Genomic DNA, 18,311 nt, shown 5'->3' with positions numbered 1-18,311 from the left:
TTCTTCCTGAGTTTAACTTTAAAAGAAAAAGCTAGATGAATGGATAGCAGAATTTTGGTTCAATATAAATAAGAACTCTCCAACTAGAACACATTGCTTATGAGGAAATGACTTTCTCCTTTATTAAAGGTTTCAAATTGACTGACCAAAACTCTGGCATGTTTTAGGGAGCTTTTCTGCATAAGGTCATAAGGTCCTCTAAGGAGCCCTCCAATATCAGCTGTTTGAACTTTCACAGTTGAATTGAGATGTCATCCAAATAGCAGAATTACTAAATCATAAATCGCAATCTATCTACATGCAGAGTATATATGGTAAAACTAAAATGATAATATTTAGAAAAACTTGACACTCAAACTATAACAAGAATAAACTATAAACAAAATTAAAATTATAAGAAAACTTTTTGAGATATTATTTCATTTCATGTAATCCATAATGTAATTTTTGCTCACGATGGTTCCTTGTATAATTTCCGTGTCCATTTTTATGGGGTTTTTTTCATCTCTTTGTTAAACTTCTCACTGAGTTCATCTACGCTTCCTCTAAGTTCATTGAACATGTTTATAAACAGTGTTTTGGACTGTGCATCTGTTAGATTGCTTGACTCCATTATTCCTGGATCCCTGTTCTGTTCTCTCATATAATTTTCCCATTTTGGCTCTCTTTCTGTGTCCGTTTCTATGTACTAAGCAAAGCTCCTAAGTCTCCCCGTCTTATTAGCTTGGCTTTGTGTAATAGATGTCCAGACCTGAGAGGGGTTCAGTTGGAGGCCAAGTTTAGCCCCAGCCTGTGCCCCTCCAGGGCCACCTGTTAAGATTCAGCAAGCAGTCCACACACAGTTGCCTCAAGAGGCCATACCAGAAATTGAGGCTAGCCACCTCCGATGTGAGTCTTGGCGCTGCTCAATCAGGAGCACCTGATTCTCCAAGGACAAATTCGGATGTGGCTTGGGTGGGGCCATGAGTTAGGGGATGCAGAGTTTCAGGGAATGCTCTGGGCCTAGCAACCGCTGTTATCCAGTTCAATGACATCTCAGCTGTGGTGGCCCTGAGTCCAAACAATGGGAGCAGGGGAGGGCTCAAGGGATACTGCTAGCACTTAGGCCAGGGAGAGAGCCTCACCTCTGGCTCTCCCTCCGACAACTCAATGTCCCCTGTAAGTCCTGGTGTCCTCTATGCAGCTAACTCAGTGCTGGTGTTCCGAGTAAAGAGGTCTGTCACCACGAAAATCCCATCGCAGACACAGCCACTTTAAGAGGCTTTTTAAGAGGCGTGTGCAGCGGCTGGCTGCTGTGGCTACAGTCTCTGCCCCACTCAGCCGATGGGGACTTTATAGTCTCCATCTTCACCCCCTTCTACCTTCTACCATTGCAGGTTGATTAATTATTTCTCTTCCTAGTTGTAATGCTTCTGTTCATCTAGATCCCAAGTGACTTTGCATGGTGTTTGCTCTGTTTCTCTCACAACTTTAACGTGGTCACAAGAGGGATGAACAAAGCCTCTGTAAGCTACATCATTTTTTCCCGCCTCCCTAAAATAGTACTTACGGGTATTACTTATCTTGCATACTGATGTCATCATACCTACAGAGCAAAGTCAACGCTTTTTTATTTAAGTTTATTCTTCATTTAACTTTTAAAACACTACTATAGTTGAGTATTAAAACAAAAACAATAGCAAGTGGTGAGCATACTAAGATTATAGTCCTTCACTCATTCACTACTACATATAAATGGCAGCAGGGAGTGAAATTCACTGGCTCCTTTAAGAGGTCTGACACCGAACATCACCCCTAGCATGTGTTCATCTCCCTCATGTGTTTCACCATTGTAATAGTGCCGTCTTGACTTGGTTCAAAGTCTACCAATCCTACCAGGTCCATGTTATCAGTCTCTTCTACTTCCTTTCAGGTAGGAGTTGTTCAAGCAAAGAGAGTTTATCAAGAAAGAGAAAGCCATTCTTAAGAAAGTTTACCTTAAATTTGATGATTAGGCAACTCTTTTCATATGGTCTACCATAAATTGGCATGCCTTTGTTTCGCACACACTTGATATCTCCACGCTTGACCATCTGACCTGGATGAGAGGTGATGACTATGGTTCAGTTGTCAAGAATAGATATTGGCTTTTGGAAGCCATACAGTGCTTCGATCAGCTGTATGTCCATACACATGAAAAGATTTCGTCAAGTAAAAGCAGCATGGTCTTTCTGATAAAACAATGATAATATCCAGTCCTGGTCCTTGGTTTCCTTCACAATGGAATGTTATCTTCTGGCCACCTGTCATGCCTTTGTCAATATGAACATCTAGAACCTTCTCCTGAATTATTTTCCTTCTATTGCAGCTATTACATCTATCTTTAGGATTGATCCATTCCCCATGGTCTGGCACTTCATACACTGAATTTGCTGAGCTGCCCTAGGTTCTATCGGATGAATTCTTATTTGCATTCCATACATCGGCAATTGGGACAGCATTCTACTGCTCCTTTCTTACCACCTGGACCTTCACATTGTTCACAAATCACATTATTTTGCAGAGCTAATTTTCTTGTTGCACCATTTTATAAATCTTCTAAGGATACTGGGAGTTGACATACAACATTTTCATCTCTCCTTTTTCTCTGCATCCTTCCTCCTCCTCCAAAAAAACATATCAAAGATGTCCATGGGGGAGCCAGAACCACTACCTGCTCCACCTTCTTTAATTGTCCATTTTCCTCCTTTGTTATATAATTCCCTTTTCTTTGCGTCAGAGAGCACTTCAGAAGCTTGAGAAATCTATTTAAATCTCTCTCCATTTGTATTCTTATCAGGGCATTACTTCAAGGCCAATTTCCTGAAAGCCTTTTTCAATTTTTCTAGGTGATATTAGGTTTGACCCCCAAAACATCATAATGAGTGGTTTCTTTCACCATTTTTGATAGTGGGTGACCAGGAGCAGGCCAGGGTGGGTTTGGGGGAGCAGGAAGAAACATGTTGCTATGACTCTTCTATGGTGAGCAATTTCAGGGAAAGTTGAATGGTCCAGGCAGGGCCAGAGTTTCTCCCTGAGTCTTCCTTCTGGAGAAGCCGGCATCTTGCCTCTGGGGTCACTGTGCTAAAGAATTTTCATCTGGAGGGACACACCATTTGTAAAATTAAAGGACGCAGTGACACAGATAGTAGAGTTTTCTTGTTTAAGTTCTGGATTCATCCTGAGGTTCCTAGTCACAGTTTAGCTTAAGAAACTGAGTCAATTTTGTTATGTGCAACAGATTCTTGTAACACACATAACACTTCATGGTAATTTAGTTGCCCACTTATTTGTCTGTATCCCCCACTGAAAGCCCTTTACTGTAGGACCCTTGGGTTCCCAGTACCTAGCATTGTGCCTGGCCAGTGTTAAGTAGTCAATAAATATATTCAGTTGAAACTACATTTCTGTCTTTCCTAATTGTTCCCACCACTCAAGGTCTTAGACTACAAGTCCTTCATGAAGCCTTCCACATCAAGTGAGAAGCTATGTATAATATCCAGGACTGTGCCTGGCACAAGCAAGCTGTCATCAGAGTGACCTACTTATTGGCCCTCCTTGGCACACCTGTATCTCACTTAATCAAGTGGCATCTACTCGTACTGTCTTATCTTAGAGTTATTTGCATTTCTCTTTTAAGTTTTCAAATGTGATTGTAAATTCCAGGAAGCAAGGACCTAGCACAGCGCCTCATAAAAAGAATCGGTAGTCGAACATACAGCTGGATGCATAATGACCAATACTTGAGAGGTGAGTTGGTGGCTGGTAGTTCATTATGGCCATGGGAGTCCTTATATTAACTGAGTCACAGGGTTGATTCAAAGGAACCTGAAAAAAGGGTAAAGCTGAATCATACTGTTGCAGAATGTATGAATGATGTTTGAAAATCTGATTAAGCCGTAACAACTAACTACAGCTGAGAAATAGCTGTGTCATTCCCTATCTCCAAATGTCTGACTACTTGGTAAAGGCTGTTAATTTGTCCAAGCTGAATAACTGGAACAAGAAATGAGGCATGAGAGCACATCCGAATTTATAATGACTTCAGCGCTGATAAGGGGAAACTGAGTATTGCTAAGAGCTCAGAAGCTCTAGGTCCAGAACCGTTTCATATCTCTCACATTGGATTCACACTTTTCTTTGGCTGTGTCTTCTATGATAATTAGTAATAGTCTGACTGATTCAACCTTTCTGATAGAGTGTAAGCTCTGGAGGGCCAAGAATTTGGTTTATCTAGCTCAGTGCTCAGTCTCCCAACACCTAAAACCTGCCTGGTCCTTATATATGGGGCCACAGGAGAAGCTCTATATGTATTTATTGAATTCATATCTCTGCAATACTGGATACAGCTTCCTATTCCTGCCTCACTAAAATATTTATTATGTCTAAATCTGTTTATCTGATGCGGATGTCAAAAGAACATTTTCAGGTCCAGGTTCCGTAATATCAGTGATCTCCAGTGTCTTATTCACTAAGGTATCTCTGGTGCCTAAAATAGGAGACACTGTCAACATTTATGGAATGAATGATTTAAGTATTTAATTAGTGAAGTTTAAATTGAGCAAATAAATGGAAATATTTAGCCAAATTTATTAAGAATGCTACGCTACATTTGTTTTAACATCTTTAGATTTTATAAAAGTGCTCTCACAAATATCCCCTCACTTGAACCTTACAACTACCCTATGAGATTTATTTTGTCAGTTTTATGGGTGTGGAAAAGGCTCAGAGGCATCAAGGGGCTTGTCTAAGATTACATAGCTTGGGACTTGAACTTAAGACTTGATTCAAAATTTTATGATCTTCCTATGTTTTCATGGAAATCCATTGAAGGTAAAATAAAATAGAAAACTATGAACATTTTATCATTGGAATTATAGAATCTTCAAGTTGAAAGTGCTTACACATCACAAATTTCAGAACCCTCCCTCATTTTAAAAAATAGGTCAATAAGTTTTAGAGAGTTTCTATGATGTATCCAAAGGCACACCTTTAGCTTAAGAAGTAATTACACTGACTCCTCTACTTCCTGCCTCAGATTTCACCAAGTTTGGAAAGTGGATTGAGCCTACAGGAAATCGAGCTACCCTCTGCTTTCCTGCACCAGTGGCCTCTGAAATCTGGGCCCCTTTCTCACAGAAGCATGGCCCTTGATAAGGAAGGCTTCATCTTTCTCCCTCTTTCTGTCCTTCCTTTTTCCTTCTTTCTTTTTTACCTTGCAGATGAGGGATGAGCATAGTAGAAGAGGCATTGAGCCAAGGCTTCCTATTCCTGCTTCTGTGCAATATGGTTTTGATAAAGGTCTCCGGGTTTGAAAGGTAATAAAAATTACACTTCACTCTCCATTTATTTAAAGTTTTTGAAGTGTTCACAACTCAGAGCCCAGTTTTGTTTTACTTTCTTTTTTTAAATAATGTTTTTATTTTTCAGTTACACTTGGCATACAATATCATATTTGTTTCAGGTGTACAACATAGTGATTAGACATTTATATAACTTACAATGTGATCATCCTGATAAGTCTAGTATCCATCTGATACCATACATAGTTATTACATAGTTATTGGCTATATTTCCTATGCTGTACTTTACATCTGCATGACTATTTTGTCACTTCCCCTTTATCACTCACTTCCCAACCCCTCTCCCTTCTGGCAACCACCAAAATGTTCTCTGTTACCTATGAGTTTGCTTCTGTTTTATTTTTTTTCTTTAGATTCCATATGTAAGTGAAATTATATGGTATTTGTCTTTCTTTTTTTTTGACATATTCCACTCAGCACAGTACCCTCTAAGTCCATCCATGTTGTTACAAATGGCAAGATTTCAATCTTTTTTTATGGCTGAGTAATATTCTATCATATAGGTACCACATTTTTTATCCATTCATTTACTGATGGACACTTGGTTTGCCTCCGTATCTTGATTATTATAAATAATGCTGCAATGAACACATGGATTCACATGTCCTTTCAAAGTAGTTTTGGGTTTCTTTGTATAAATACCTAGAAGTGGGATTACTGGGTCCTTCCTTGTCTCTTGTTATAGCCTTTGTTTTAAAGTTTGTTTTGTCTAGTATAAATGTGACTGCCCCAGATTTTTGTTTGTTTGTTTCATTTTCATGAAATATTTTTTCCCATCCTTTTACTTTCATCCTGTGTATATCTTTTGAAATGAAATGTGTCTCTTGTAGGCAACATATGTAAGGGTCCTGTTTTCCAGTTCATTTACCTACCCTATCTTTTTATTTTATTTTTATTTTTTTTATTATGGCAACATTGGTTAATGAAATCCAGTAAGTTTCATGTGTTCAATTCAACAGTAAGATATATATATATATATATATATTGCATTATGTGTTCACCACCCATAATTAGATTTCTTTCTGTCACCAAATATTTGACACTTTTTACCCCATTTCCCTCCCTCCTCCCCCTTGCCACCCTACCTTCTAGTCTATTGTTCATGTCCACAAATCTCTTTATTTGTCCTGTTTGCTTGTTGCTTTTAGGTTTATATCCCACATTTAAGTGATATCATGTGGTTTTCAACTTTTTCTGCCTGGTTTATTTCACTTAGCATGATTATCTCAAGGTCCATCCATATTGTCACAAATGACAGTATTTCATCTCTTCTATGGCTTAGTAACATTCCGTTGTATATACGTACCACAGCTTCTTTACCCAATTATCTGTTGTAGGACACTTCATTTGCTTCCACGTCCTAGCCACTGTGAACATCGGTGTGCAAATATCTTTTCAGATATATGTTTTCAAGTCTTTGAAAACTACCCTATCTTTTGGTTGGATTTAATCCATTCACAGTTAAAGTAATTGTTGATGGATATGTAGTTTTTGCCATTATGTTATTCATACTTTTGACCTTTTTTTTTTCTTCTTCTTAAAGAAGTCCTTCTAACATTTCTCGTAATACTGATTTGGTGGTGATGAAGTCCTTAACTTTTTCTTGTCTGGGAAGTTCTTTATCCATCCTTCAGTTCTAAATTACAGCTTTGCTGGGTAGAGTAATCTTGGTTGTAGGTTCTTGCTTTTTCATCTCTTTGAATATCTCATGCCAATCCCTTCTTGTACTCCTATGATGGAAATGTTGGTATGCTTGTGGTTGTCTCAGAGACACCTTAAATTATCCTCATTTTTTTAAATTATTTTTTTTCCTGCTCTGTGAGGGTGTTTTCTGCTACCTTACTTTCTGATTTGCTTGTTTGATCCTCTGCCTCATCTAATCTACTGTTAATTCCTCCTAAGGTATTTTTTATTTCAGTTATTGTATTCTTTATTTCTGACTGGTTCTTTTTTATGTTTTCTATCTCCATTTTTGTGTTTTCTATATCTTTGCATCTGGTAGATTGCTTGTCTCCATTTTGTTTATTTTTGGAGCTTTCTTCTGTTCTTTCATTTAGGACATGTTTTTTTGTTTCCCTATTTTGGCTGTCTTGCTCTATTTGTTTCTACATGTTAGGTAGGGCTGCTGTGTCTCCTGGTCTTAGTAGGGCAGTCTTATTTAGTAGATGTCCAGTGGGACCCAGTGGCACAGTCTCCCTGGTCCCCTGAGCTGGGTGCTCCAGGTATGTCCCTTGTATGGGTTGTGTGTGCCTCCTGTTATAGTTGAGCCTTGTTGCTGTTTTCACTTCAATGGGAGGGTTTGATCCACGGGCTGATTGGTTGTGAGGACTGGCTGGAGACTACAGTGGAGGAGCTGTTGTGTAGGGGCTGACCCTATGGAGCAGGATTTGCTTAAGCAGGGCTCTAGTGCCTCCCTAGTCTGCCCTTTGGGTGTGCCGTCCTCAGATGTGGCCCCTGCTGGTGCTCTGGCTTGGTCTGAAGCTAGCCACTGGCAGTGCTAGCCCCAGGACCTCTTGGGAGGGGCCCTGCTATAGGCCAAGTTCAGCCACAACCTGTGCTCTGCTTGGGGCCACCTGGCATGAACCACCAATCAATCTGAGGATGGCTACCACCTTCACCGGGCTTGAAGATGCCTGGGAAAAGCCAAGCTACAAACTGAGGCCAGCTGCCACTATTGCCCAACTTGGAGCTGCTCAGCAAAAGGTACAGGGCATCTTGAGACCAGATGCTTGGATTTTGTGAACCTTTGAAAGATTTTAGGAAAGCCTGTAGCATGAGCCAAGACAAGTCATCTGTTTGGGAATGCCACTAAAAGTGGCTTGGGTGGCCCTACCAGTTGGGTGGGGTGGGGTCTCAGAATCACCAGAGGGTGGGGGTGGTGACCAGTGTTCGCTGCGTTGACAACGACTCAGATACTGTGGTTCCCTGGGTCTACAAGCTGGATGGGGGAGAGCTCAACAAAAGAACAATGGCCTCCACCAGAATTTCTGCCTGAAAGAAAGCTGCCCCTCCAGCCCTCTCCTAGAAGCCAAGCAATTCAGTTCCTCCCCATATGTCCCTGATGCCTTTTGAGCTGCTGCCCCAGAGCTGGAGCGAGTGAGCCTGTCAGTAAGTCCACATGTGGTCCCTTTAAGAGAAATGCCTGGGACTCCAGCTGTCCTCTGTCTCACTCAGCCACAGTCTCCACTGGTTTTCCAGCAGAAGTTGTGGGTACTTTGCTTCCTGGCACTGGAACTCTGGGCTGGAGAGCCCATTTTGGGGCTGGGACCCCTTGCTCCTCCTCTGAGGGGACCTCAGCAGCTGAGATATTTCTCCAGGTTTTTAACTGCTATACATTTAGCCTCTCTGTTACTCCCACCAGTCTTGATGTAGCTTCTTCTATATGTCTTCAGTTGTAGGACTTCTGTTTAGCTAGACTGCAGGTGATTTTCAATTATGGTTGTTCTGTAGTTGTGATTTTGATGCGGTCATGTGAGGGGACAAGCACAGAGTTTACCATCTTAACTGGAAATCCTTACTTTCTTTCTCCCATGTCCCCTGGTATAGACCCCACCGGCTAGGCAAGGAGGATTCACATTGTATAGAATCTATCATAATCTCACCTCTGCCCATTAAGAATGACCTTACCAGGTCTTAGAGAAGATAGATCCTGTTGTTTGGCTTCACACATCATTCTTTATGAGTCAAAACCTGACAACAGAAGAGCAGAAATCAACCTTTTACCAGTAATCAAAGAAATGCAATGAAAAACCATTTTTTCAGCCATCAAATAGGCAAAAAATTATCGAGATAGATAATATTTTATATTGGCAAGAGGGTGAGGTAATGAGCTCATACATTGCTTCTGTAAATATGAATTGCTGTCCCTTCTGGGAATATAGCCTTCTGTCTATTAAAACAAAAAATACAGAAATTACATTCAGTAATGTCATCTTTGATTAATGCAAAATGGTAACTTGATCTTCAAGACTGTTTACCTGGTACCTCAGTTATAAGTTAATCAGTTGAGAAGTAGAAAGGAAGAGGGCCTCTGAATAGCCAAAACAGATGTCTAATGTTCAAGCTCTTGCCAGGTCATTTCTTATTGGGACAACCCAAATAAGCTTTTTTAGCCCTGGCACATCAGTAAGGATGCTATGGCAGGCCCCTGAGAGTAATCAGGAGGGACAGTCTGATCTTGGGCCTGCAGTGAATGGAAGATTAAAATGCAATCTCAAGAATGCAGGAAGCCAAATTGGTTGGGGCCCAGCCCTATTTTCACAATGATTAACTGATTTTCATAATGATGATGCTGAATTATTAGGGAGAAATTAATTCATGTTTCATATAACCTTATAAAGGCCCCTATTTAGGGTGTGATATGGCCTAGAAGTATTACTACCAGAGATGATTAAGGTTTTTTAGTTTTGCTTCTTAAAAAGTAAAGGTTTTTTTGTTTGTTTTTGTTTTTTGTATTAGTGCTAGAATATAACAGAGATCTTTATCCTATGAGAGAAAGATAGAGTAGCTGCCTCTTGTTATAAATCTGCATAGCCAAGTGTTATAGACATTAGAAATTGTTTTAAAAGGATCCTAGCCTGGAACAATGGAATGATTGCTTTTTGACCAAAATAAGGTCAACAGTCTATAATCCAAAATCTTTGGGACTTTGTGAGTTTCGGAATTCAGAACTTTTCAAATTTCTCTAAAAGGTAGTATGTATATATAGGATATGTTATATAACAGGTTTAGCATGGTCTAAGGCAGCCTACCTAATCAAACATATTAATATTTTTACAGTGCAACATTCATTAGGACAAGTAATGTGTAGTGTATTTAAGTAACAATAAACCACTAAATGAAATGAGATAAATATAGATAGAAATAAGACTACTATAGTATTTACAAAGAAAACATTTTATAAATCTTTAGATATATACAGGTTTGAATTCATCTAAATATGCCTTTGCATACACAAATCATGAACATCTGTTACCTCTGGTTACTTGAGCATCCTAGAAGAGAGGAACCTCTGCCTGTCACCAGCAGCAGGCCAGAGGTGGCACCTGATGACTGTGGGAGCAGGATTCAGGGCAACCTCTAATAGCAGCCCCTTTTAAGGACTTCTTTGTCAAATGGTTTATTAATTTAGGTTTTCATCTAAACAGTCTCTCTTTAATTACAAAAACACCATTCATTGATAAATGTGCATGGTTCAAGGCCAGTCAATTGATAATGACACATTTCATCATATCCTCTAGGGAACTTTTTTCCACCTGCATTTACAAGTTCATCTTCATAGTCACTATTATCTTCATGATTATATTTAAAAATATTTAACACAACCATTAAGATAGCTATTACCAAAAAACAAAACAAAATAAAATAACAAGCATTGGCAACTATGTGGAGAAATTGGAACCCTTGTGTACTGTAGGTGGGAATGAAAAATGGTACAGTCACTGGAAAAAGTATGGCGTTTTCTCAAAAAATTAAAAATAGAATTACCATATAACCCAACAATTTCACTTCTGGGTATGTACTCAAAACAATTTAAAGCAGGATCTCTAAAAGATATTTGTACACCTACTTTTATAGCAGTATTATTTGCCATAGCTAAAACATGGAAGCAACCTAAATGTACATTGACTGATGAATGGATAAGTAAAATGTAATATATACACACAATGGAATATTATTCAGTCTTAAAAAAGAAGGAAATTTGGCAATGTGCTACAACATGGATGAAACTTGAGGACATTATGCTAAATGAAATAAGCCAATCACAAAAAAGGCAAATACTGTATGATTTCACTTATATGAAATACTTAGAGCAGCCAAAATCATAAGACAAAAATTGTAATGCTGGTTGCCAGGGGATGGGGGAAAGGAAGAAGGGAAGTTACTGATTATAGGTACAGTGTTTCAGTCTTACAAGATGAAGAGTTATGAGGATAGATGACCATCATGGTTGCACAACAATATGAATGTATTTTAATACCACCAAACTGTACACTTAAAAATGGTTAAGATGGTAAAATTTTATGTGTATTTTACAATAAAAATATATGTCTACACAGAATGATGTGGAGAGTAGAACAAAACTAAACTGTGTTGTAAATCCTGATTCAGAATCATAAGCTTCACTGTCACAAACTAGGCTGGGGAACTTGCTCTGGAACTTCTTAGGAGTTTGAGACAAGAGAAATCAATTTTGGGGATCTTATGAAGAACTTCTTATGGATATTTCCGTAATACATCTTTGCAAGTATAGATAAAAAAAACTGACTTGGTTTAAAAAATTAAAATGGGCATACAAAATTAGGGAGAAGACTGATCAAAATGACATAGATAACAGAGGCTTTGTTCATCCCCTCTTGCGACCACATCAAAGTTGTGATGGAAACGTGGAGCAAACAGCAAACAGAGTCTCTTGAGGTCTAGATGAACAGAAGCCCTACAACTAGGGAGAGAAATAAGAAATCACCCTGCAATAATAGGAAGGAGGAAGAGGTGAAGAGGCAAGTCTGCCAGTCCCCAGCGGCTGATTGGGACAGAGGCTATGGCAGCTGCAGCTGGCAGGTGTAGACAGTTCCTCTTAAAAAGGCCATGTCTGTGAGCAGGATCTCGCGGTGACGGACCTGCTCAGTCTGAGCACCAGCACCAGGTTGATTTCTCAGGGGGCATCACAGACTTATAGGAGAACACTGAGTTGTTGGAGCAAGGGCTAGGGGTGAGGCTTTCGCCCTGGCAGAAGTGCCAGCAGTATCCATTGTTCTCCTGTTGAGCCCTCCCCCGTCCCAGTGTGCAGACACAGTGCCGCCATAGCTGAGATGTCAGCAGACTGGATAACAGAGATCACCCTGCCTAGAGGATTCCCTGAAACTCCACCTCCCCCAACTGGCAGCCCCACCCAAGCCATGTCCAGGTGTGTCTTTGGTGAGTCCTGTGTCCCTTGCTAAGCAGCTCCAAGACCCACACTAGTAGCAGCTGACCTCAGTATCTGGTGTGGCTTCTTGAGACAACTATAAGCACAGTATCTATGGATTGCTTGCTGAATCTTAACAGGTAGCCCCAGGGGGACACTATCTGGGGCTAAAATTGGCCTGCAGCTGAACCCTTCTCAGGACTGTGCTAATTAACAACTATTACACAAAGCTACAGTAATACAACTGGGAGACTTTGGAATTTTGCTTAGTACATAGAAACAGACACAGAAAGAGAGCCAAAATGGGAAGACAAAGAAACAAATCATATGAGAGAACAGAACAGGGATCCAGGAATAATGGAGTCAAGCAATCTAACAGATGCACAGTCCAAAACACTGTTTATAAACATGTTCAATGAACTTAGAGGAAGCGTAGATGAACTCAGTGAGAAGTTTAACAAAGAGATGAAAAAAACCCCATAAAAATGGACACGGAAATTATACAAGGAATCAGACAGAAATGAAGTATACATTATCTGAGATGAAGAATATATTAGAGGGAATCAACAGAGTGGATGAAAAAGAGGATCGAACTACTGATATAGAGAACAGAGAAGCCAAAGACACCCAATGAGAATGGCAAGAAAACAAAAGCCAAGACTATAATAATAATTTAAGGAGCCTATGGGACACAATTAAATGTAAGAACATCTGCATCATAGGGGTACTTGAAGGAGAAGAGGGAGAACAAGAAATTGAAAACCTATTTGAAGAAATAATGATGGAAAACTTCCTTAACCTGGTGAAGGAAATAGACACACAACCCCAGGAAGCTCAGAGAGTCCCAAAAAAGATGAACCCAAAGAGGCCCACACCAAGACACATCATAATTAAAATGCCAAAGGTTAAAGACAAAGAGAGAATCTTAAAAGCAGCAAGAGAAAAGCACCTAGTTACCTACAAGGGAACACCCATACGGTTTTTGAGAAACCCAAAGTTTCTCAAAAGAAACTTTGCAGGACAGAAAGGCTTGGCACAAAATGTTCAAAGTGATGAAAACCCAGAATCTACAACCAAGAATTCTTTATCCAGCAAAGCTATCATTTAGAGTCAAAGGACAGATAAAGAGCTTCTCAAACAAAAATAAGCTAAAGGAATTCATCAGCACCAAGCCAATATTACAGGAAATGTTGGAGGGACTTCTTTAAGAAGAAAAACAGGTATCACAAACATGAATAAAGAATGGTAATAACTACATTCCTATCAACAAGTACTTCAAATGGAAAAGAATTAAGTGCCGCAACCAAAAGATAGAGTGGCCGAATGGATAAGAAAGCAAGACCCTTATATATACTGCCTACAAGAAACTCACTTCAGAGTTAAAAACACACACAGACTAAAGTGAAGGGGATGGAAAAAGATACTGCCTGGATGGACCTAGAGGGTATTGCACCGAATGAAGTAAGTCAGATAGGGAAAGACAAATACCGCATGATTTCATGTACTTGTGGAATCTAAAGAACAAAATAAACAACAACAACAGAAACAGAAATAAACTCATAGATACAGAAAATAATTTGAGGCCTATTAGACGGGAAGGGGTTTGGCGGGGGAGAGTGGAAAACGGAAAAGGGATTAAATGGATAGTTACAAAATAGTCATGGAGATATAAAATGTAGCATAAGGAAAATAGTCAACAATGTTGCAATACATAGGTAAGGTGGAAGAGGGGCACTAGACAGTGGGGTGATCACTTTGATCTCTATATAACTGAAACTAACATTTTATGCCAACTATATTTAAAAAACTCATTAAATTGTATACCGTTAATATGAGCAACTAATTGTACATTATATTTCAATAAATCTGGAACAAAATGTCCACACAAAATCTTTGCAAAAAATTGTCATTTTCGATATTTCTCCACTCACTTTTAGCTGATAAACTTTTGGCATAAGGTGGTCTTCTCATCGGTGATATGAGATCCTTTGGTCTTTTTTTGTAGATTCAGTTTCAAACATCGCTGTAAGCCATAGTACATACCAAGCATTTTTTAAAAACAGACTTAATTTTGAAATAATCTTAAATTTACCAAAAAGTTGCAAAGAGAGTAAGGAGTTCTCATATCTTCTACTAATGTAAATAACCATGGTACGTTTGTCAGATGCTTTTAAAGAAATACACCCTTTAAAGAAAAACATTACAGTTGATGCCTATTTTGAACCCTTCTGATCCCATTCATTTCTCCAGCCACCCTGTGATACCACTATCCTGAAAAAAGATTATTTTTTGCAAAACCTGCTTTTATGCTGTTATTACATAAGTATCCAAAACTGTAATATTTTTTCACATGCTTTCAAGCTTTATATAAATGACACCATACTGAATGTTTTTATCTGAAATTTGCTCCCCCCAACTTTGTTTTTTGAAATTTATCAATTTTGATACACATGGCTCTATTTCATTTTAACAGTATTCCATAATATGACTATACCATAATGTATCAACTCGTTTTTTTGTTGGTGGACCTTTGGAAAAAGGTCTGACAAGTTTTATATATATATAATTAAAGCATATACATACTCTATGGCCAAGCAATTCCACTCTCAGGTATATATTCAAAAGAAATGATTATGTTTGTCCACAAAAAGACATGTTTGTGGGCATAGAAGAATGTTTACAGCACCTTTATTCATAAAACCTAAAAATTAAAAAATGAACTAAGTTATATCCATATCAATACTGCTCAACAATAAAAAGGAACAAAGTACTGATACATGTAATAGCGGGAATGAAAATCAAAAACATTGTATTAAGTGAAAGTCTGACACAAGAGTATATATGTATGATTTCATATGTCCATACATATGCATAGGATCTCTCTCTCTCTCTCTCTCTCTCTCTCTCTCTCTCTATATATATATATATATATATATACATATATTCTCTAGTATAAAACTAGTGAAACCTATCTAGAGTGGAAAAAAATCAGAACAGTGGCTGCCACTAGGAAGGTGGAATTGGGGATTAACACAGAAAGAAAACTTTCTGGGCGTGACAGTCATATTCTACAACTTGACAGGAGTTTACTTTACACAGTATATCCGTTAAGAATGTATATTTAAAATTGGTACTTTTCATTGAAAGTAAATTTTACCCCAAACAAAAAAACTAAACAAATATTAATGTTCATTAATGTTATGCATACTAAAGTATTAAGCAGGAAGTATACTAATATCTGCAATGAATTTGGAAATGCATCAAAAATAAGATGAATGATCTGTGATAATATAAGCACAGCAAATGTTGATGGAATTTAAGTGGTGGGTATATGGGTATTCATTATAAATCCTTTCTACTTTGCTGATTTTAAGTTTTCATAATAAAATGTAGGGGGAAATCTTTAACATTTAACCTGTCCAAAAACAACTTGATTTCATCCTACTCTAAAGCCACTTCTCCCTTCATCCTCTCCATTCCAGTAAGTGACAACCATTCATCTAGTTGCTTACCTTTGAGGTGTCTCTGTCCCATACATCTAATTCATCAGCACATCCTTTTGGTTGTACCTTCAAAATATATCCTGAATGCAGCTGCTTCTCATCAATCCTAGCATCCCATCCTGTGCCAGGCCACCATCATCTTTCACCTGGATTGTACTCATCTGGGAACTGCTTGCGCTGCTGGCATCCATTTACACAGCAGTCACATCTATCATTCAAAAGGCTCCCTCCCACTGCCTCTTTCCACTCTCTCCCTTGTTCACTACATTCCAGTGATACTGACCTCTAGACTTACTGTCCCTGAGCCTGGAATAGAACGCTCCTCCTCCTAATCTGCATGGCTTGCTCTCTAGCTGCACAACTCTCTGCTCAAATGTCACTCCAGAGAGGTCTTCCCTGAACATCTAGTACAGCATTTTCCATCACAATCCTTATGCTGCTTTTATTTTTCTTTAGTTATTACTTATCTGACATATTGTTTTCTACTTTGCTCCCACTAGAATTAAGTTTGGAGGAGGCAACTTTTGCTCACTTCACTACTGTGCTTAGTGTTTCCTGAATTATTGAATTAACTAGATAAAATGTCACCTTTCTGAGTCCTCCTTAGATACCTCTGTACCGCCTACAGCTAAAGTAATCCCTCTATCATATTCCCCTATTTTCTCTTTTCCATAGTCCTTAATGATAATTGTTACACATTTATTCTCTGTCTCCTGCCCCAACAGAATGTAAGCTCTTGTGGACAAGGCCCATCTCTTGTTAAAATGCCACATACCCCACAGTTAACAAGCACAGGGCCTGGACTAGACCAGGCTGATCAACCACATACCCATTCCTGCCTACTGCAACCTCAACCAAGAGCTTCTGGATGTCCAGCACTGCCCTGTTTATCCCTATTCTTTCTCTGCCCTTTGGAGTATCATGAACCCAGGGGGAGCTAGACTGACCATCTCTAGGGTGTGTTCTAGCTCTCACCCTAAGATGCCTTCCTCAAGCTCTCCACCTCCTCCACTCCCACCTCCCATGAAGGTGGCCAAGAGCAGCTCTGCCTAGACTGCGAGGTGCTCCTAGAGACGCAGAGGCCAGGAACTACTCTGACTCTAGAGGACAGCGCTGATCCTGCTGAGCCCTCCAAGGTGCCAGTTGCAAAGCTCTTTAAGTCTGGTTATAAGGGCCACAGAGAGGGATTGTAACTTCAGTCCATCTGATAGGTAAACCCATGTTTAGTTCCACTTAATCACTGACCAGGCACTTGTAATATGGCAGAATTCAACCTGGTGGTTTCCACACAAAGCAGTCTTGGGAGTATTTCTAATTTCTCCTGATTTGCACTGTTCATAGGCAAGGGCATTGACCAAAGTACATTTCTAATTAGTGTCTTGTTTTCAAGTAATATACTAGTTAGCCCAGTGGTGGGCAAAGAATACTCCATGATTAATCCTACAAACGTTAGTCGACATCCCTGGTGTTCAGTGTATTTTGATTATCAAATTCACCCATTCAGGTCACCAGATCTGCTTCAGTTCGGCTAACACGCGCTTGCTGGAAGACTGCTCTTTTCTTACCATCGTGCTGTTAATACCTCTAAGCTTTGCATCTTAACAGGGTTTTGAGGAGACTGCAAAAGGGAGGCAATTCCTGCCCTAAGGAGAGAGCCATTGTAAGCATGACAAGTGGTATAAAGTTTCTTGGGACTGACAAGATTCTGGGTCTCTTCTGATTCTGTCACCTTGGGCAAGGCTCTATTTCCTCATGCGTAAATTTGGGAGAAAAACAATGACTTTGCCGGCGTCACTGAACTTGTTATAAGAAGCGAAAGAGAAAGTGTGTAAAGGATTCTGTTAAACCGAAAGGTACGCGTTATTTCTAGGCTCTGAGGCTCACACGGGCAGCATTGCACAAAAGGCACGGGGAGGGGACCCCGGATGGTTCCAGCCCCTGCCTCCTGGTGCATCTTGGGAAGGGGTCCCCGCTCTGGCGCGAGGCCAAGCCCGCGCAACCAGCTCGGTCTCGGCGGCCCTCTCCTGCGGATCCGAGACAAACACAGCTGGCCCGCGTCTGGCCAGAGAGCTGCCTGGGTTTAAGGGGGCCTTCGCAAGGCTCCTGCACCACAGGGGTCTTTGTTCCTGTAGGCGGCCCCCGCCCCACCGCAAAACCTGCTCGCGGAGTATCATCAGGATGTCTTCAGAGATGTTCGGTCTTGGGGAGCGCTGGGTCGGGGGCGTTACAATAGAGGCAGGCAGGGGACTCCTAAGTTTAAATACGGGGGAAAGGGAAGGAAATGCGTCGGAACCGCCTCCTCCCATTATACCTAGGAGGCGGGCGGCTGCCTCCCGCGCGGGCTAGTCGCGCGGGCTCCGCAGGGCGCGCTGGCGGCGGCTGGGCGGGGCGTGGCGGGCTGGGAGCTGCACGTGGTGGGACCGTTCTTCCCGCCCGGCCCAGCCTTGGGAGAGGCCAGGCGCTCGTGGGGAGAGGAGAATGCCATGCCTAGCCCCGCTCCGGAGGGGTGTTTTACCCTTG

At 40.2% G+C, this 18,311-nt stretch overlaps 1 pseudogene; it reads right to left on the bottom strand.

Annotated features, from left to right (window-relative positions):
- Window positions 1-657: 657 nt before the first annotated feature.
- Window positions 658-15,882, bottom strand: LOC107502559 (annotated as a pseudogene).
- Between the last annotated feature and the right edge of the window lie 2,429 nt (window positions 15,883-18,311).

The sequence above is a fragment of the Rousettus aegyptiacus genome, unplaced genomic scaffold, assembly GCF_014176215.1.
Source record: "Rousettus aegyptiacus isolate mRouAeg1 unplaced genomic scaffold, mRouAeg1.p scaffold_m13_p_15, whole genome shotgun sequence".
NCBI lineage: Eukaryota > Metazoa > Chordata > Mammalia > Chiroptera > Pteropodidae > Rousettus > Rousettus aegyptiacus.
This window is presented reverse-complemented; position numbering and strand designations above follow the sequence as displayed.